This window comes from Morone saxatilis, unplaced genomic scaffold (genome assembly GCF_004916995.1).
Source record: "Morone saxatilis isolate NCDOM2014 unplaced genomic scaffold, NCSU_SB_2.0 Contig17, whole genome shotgun sequence".
NCBI lineage: Eukaryota > Metazoa > Chordata > Actinopteri > Moronidae > Morone > Morone saxatilis.
Genome location: NW_023339729.1, coordinates 25,350,236 through 25,355,003, shown reverse-complemented (window position 1 = coordinate 25,355,003; position 4,768 = coordinate 25,350,236).

Below are 4,768 nucleotides of genomic sequence, written 5' to 3'. Positions count from 1 at the left end.
TACAAGTGACAATAAAGTTGTGTTTTTGTACAAGTGATAATAAAGTTGTGTTTTTGTACAGTGACAATAAAGTTGTGTTTTTGTACAGTGACAATAAAGTTGTTTTTGTACAGTAACAATAAAGTTATGTGTTTGTACAGCGATAATAAAGTTGTGTTTTTGTACAGTAACAATAAAGTTGTGTGTTTGTACAGTGATAATAAAGTTGTGTTTTTGTTAAAGTGATAATAAAGTTGTGTTTTTGTCTCTTGGCACACATTAAATATGGGTTCAATATGACTGGAGATGATCTTAAAGGGTTATTAAAGTTTAATTGTACGCCATATTAAGAATATTTTCACCACTTTGCCTCACTGTCATCCTTTTGTTTACCATACGAGGTTGAAGTGCAATGACAGAAGAGAAAATGGCGACTTGTGTCACAAGGATGGCGGCGATAAAGAGACGACGTGCATTAACATTCCCCCGTTGTGAGGTCCGTATGTCGTTGCACTTTTCCAAATTGATTCAGTTTAACGGAGATCTCATCTAGATTGGCTTTCAGAACTTAATTCTTTGTTTTATAATTTGCTCTTAATCGCCTTCCCTCCCTGCTAATGATAAGACTGTGGCTCTGCTTAGACTAAAGCCCCTCATTGTGAGCCCCTAAAGCTCTTAAATAAATAAGATTAGAGTATATCCCGTGTTACATTTGTGAATAAGATGGGCGCTATCAGATCTGCCGGCAAGTTGCATTATCCAAATCATCCCCTCTTTCTCTGCTGTCCATCCGTTCACACACCAGTCGTCCTCCATTTCTGGCGAACGTTAACTGGACCAACACAAACTGAATAACTGCTGTTGTTTTGGGATCAGACTGCCAATGTTTTCATTTCACCCAAACCAGGCTAACTAACTACAATCTGCTTCCTGTTTCATTAACCAGTTCACACAAACAGAAGAATCATTCAGTTATTTGGGGATTTTTTTTTTTTGGCTTGCAGGAGTGCCAACACCTGCTCAGTGAGTCCATTCAGTTACCAGATGATGCTTCACAACCATCAACTAGGATAATTCCAGCATCAGGCAGTTGTTGGTCGCACAAAAGTCAACTGTAAGGACCTCAATACTCAGGAATCCTCTTTAGAGTTTAAAGTCTAAGAAATGGACAATGCCGGATTAGGTGCCCGTTATCAGGAATTAAGAGACATTGAGTCCCTTAATTCCTGATAATGGATAAAGGTCATTACCCTTGTTAAACCATGGTCACCTGTCAAAGACTTTTTTTTTTAAATCATAACTCAGTTTCCGTGATAACACCTGAGGGTTTGACTAATACCTGGAAGGTAGGTAAGGAAGTCAGGTTGTTATGCAATTTTATAACTCCAGTAAATAGGACAAACCTTGTCGACTTAACATCGTGATACATTTCTAGTTCCCTCCGCTCATAGAGTGCTTTAGCTCAGCTACGAGCCAACGTTGTGCGACGAGCCAAAGAGCTAATGTTACAGTCCGATAGTTGAGACAGTTTACTAATAAACACAAATGTCACCCTCATGGTGGCGCTAGAGGTCACGTCAGGGGTTCACCAAAGTAGAAGTTTGTCTGTTTCTGAAAACACAGAACCTGAAGAACACGCTGAGAAAGAGCGTTTGTGTTAAGAATTTAGTTTTTTGGCATTTTAATGTGATGAAAATGATTAATGACAAAAGTAATTAATAAAATACAAAAAGTAAAATTGAGTTTACAGGAAATACAAAGTTTCTGAAGGTCGTTTCGGGAAATTTCCAAACAAAAGCAGGAATATCACATTAATGGATTGTTCAAAAAGCACACAAAGACAACAGTTTTATTGTTATATAACTGAATGTCAGTTACAGGAAACAGTTTCATGGTCTGGTTTGTCAGGAGAAAGTTAAGATAAAGGTGATTTTGATTTGATTTAATGGACCTTTGTGTTTGTTAGACTTCCCAGCAGTCACCATACGCACAAAGGAATGTATCTGCTAAGTCTCAAACACTATCGATGTGACCCCCGTTCTCTGTTAGGCTGATTTCAATTGTTTTTCTGACCTAAAAGTCTCTCTTAGTGCAGCAGTAAAACATCCCTGGAGTCTGAAATCGGTCAGGAGTCTCCCTGCAAGCTGCTTTGCTGCTCTTTAAACGTCAGTGTTTGTTTACGCTCGGCTAACTTTAATCCCAGGTTTCTTGTGTTGCACAGGCCTGTCAGTCAAAGCGGTGACAGCAGCACCAAAGGGCACCTCCACCAGCCGGCACCCGCACACATGCACCGACTCGTTACTGCAGAAAGAAAGTCGACCACAAACACACAGTGGAAACCCTCCCTGGGTGAAGCTCAATTAGCAAAAAAAACACCTTCAGAGTGATCGGATAACGACAAAGACATGTGGGACCAAGAAAAAACAGGTTGTTGAATCTTATTGTGTCGTGTTCAAGTGATGTAATTTATAATGTGAGTTCAGACACAAAGTGACTGGAAAATATAATAAAACAAAACGTTTGGCAGGTTTATTTATACCTTCTGTATTAAAAATAAGTTAGTCTTCTTCTACACTGAAAAACTGATTAAACAATATTGGTTTCATTAGGATCCTTTGAGGTATCTGCTGCAACTTATCTGGGTACTTTGGCCTTGCGGTGAAAGCCGTTCCTCTAATTTGACTTGAATGTAAATTCTGAGGTCTTTCCCAATTTAATATCATAAAATAAAAATACTGTGTTGTTTTTTAGTTATTAGGACAACTGTGTTAGGTCATTGACGATCAACGATTGTTTATAAGGTTCATTATTAGTAAAACCTTTATTTCCACCATCACTGAGACTCTTTTCTGATTCTCTTCAATCTACAGACACAATCTGCTCACAGTAACATCATTTAACTAACCTGTGAGGTAGTAAGAGTTGGACCATGAAATGAGACAAACCTAACTAACTGAGCTGTCCGGGTCTTTTCAGTTTGTAACATTTTTTATCGTGGATTGCCTAAAGCCACAGATCTTTTCTTCTTTTGTCCTTTGTTCTTTGGGGAAGTAAAGGAAGTTTTCTAGCGTTTTGTGGCCACAGCACTTTGTCCTTTGCGCTTTGGAGGGAGGGTGAAGTTTGTGAGTTGCAGTCTGCAAATACACAAATAGTTTCCACTAAATCCTACACACTGGTCCCTAATGAGTTACACTTATATCAACTCACAAAACTAAAACTTTGTTTGGATATATCTTTATTTACAAACAAAATAAGATGACGATATAAATTCATTTGTATCAATATGTATATAGACATAGCTAAAAAGGTCCATTTAATCTGTAGTCCCGGGGCAGAGGTCACTAGGTGCAGGTTACAAGGCAGGGTATATTAGATCATTGAACACTGATATGGATATATCAATCCAGATTTGATCGTTACACCCCGAACAGACAGCATCGGTGGTTTTAGTCGTTTGTGTTGTCGTCCTGTTTTTAGTCTGTACGTTCATTCAGATTCCACCAGAGTGGGAATAAAATCACCATGTTTCTGTTGTTTTGTAAGAAGTCACAGATCAAAAGTACCAGGCCAGTTTTTCCATTAGTGTTGAAATAGACCTGGATCACAGCTCAGCAGAAACACATTCCTCTCTGGCACTCCAAGACTCGACTTAATGGGGATTCCCTGGAAGGCACCAGCTCTCTTTTTTCTTCCTCTGCTGCTTCTTTAAGTGTTAATCCTTGGGAAACTTCCACCCGTAGCGGCTTGTTTGAAGCGAGCCAGTGGCTATCCGACTAAGTACGGCCCCCAGTCATCTGAATCATTAGATTAGGCTTAGGCACGGCCCTGACAAAAGAGATTCCCCATCACCGTTTGTTTCAAGGAGAGGCCCTGCTTCAGCCAGCACGGCCTCAGAAGTGAGAGGCACTTGGAAAGCAAATACATCAAACGTAGGAACCCGAAAAACAAAATGCGCTCCAGTTCTCTAGCGTCTGATTTAGGGGTTATAGAAAGCTGCTGATTATTGCCCTCAGGGTAGTTTATCAGTTATTGGTTTGGTCTTATTGATCTTTCATTAACATCAGATATCAGCTGATCGTATGGTTTGTATGTGCTTTCTGTGCTGTGATAAGGGCACAAAAGATGGATTCATTCATGCTAATGTAATAAACACTCAACCTGACTTGAGATTTTAGAAGTTACAGCAGCAAACAATTTACGCTCTATCCATTAATGATCGACGTTAACGGACGAATATTAATTATTTATGCATTAATGCAGTCGTTCACAGCCTTTTTTATCATTTAATAAACTGACTAAATGACATATTTGTGGATATTTTCATGTTAAATTGAGTATATAAAAATAACTGTACAGTGTAACACAATAGTGAATTTCCAGGTAACTTGTAGGAAGATTATGTAAATGAGAGATTTGATGAATTTTGAGCAAAGATTATTTCCTGTGGAATATTGATCAAGAGTTTGAAGTTTTCCTGATAATTTAGTAATTTTTTTTACAATTTTCTGTATGTTATAGATTTTTTTTAACAACCATAAAAATGTGTAATAAGGCTTCTTTTTTGACAAATTTCTGTTGTTTTTCGTCTTCTTGTTCTAAATGCAAGCTTTGAGGGCTGTTTATAGAGAGTGAAGGCTCCTTTAATATTATACAAAATATTACATTTTATATAATGTATTATATTATATTACATACGTTTTAGTTTTCTTCACAGAACTGGCTATTGCCTCCTTCTTGTATTAAATAAAAAGATTTCTTACTTCCTGTAAAATCAAGAAGGCACGCGACC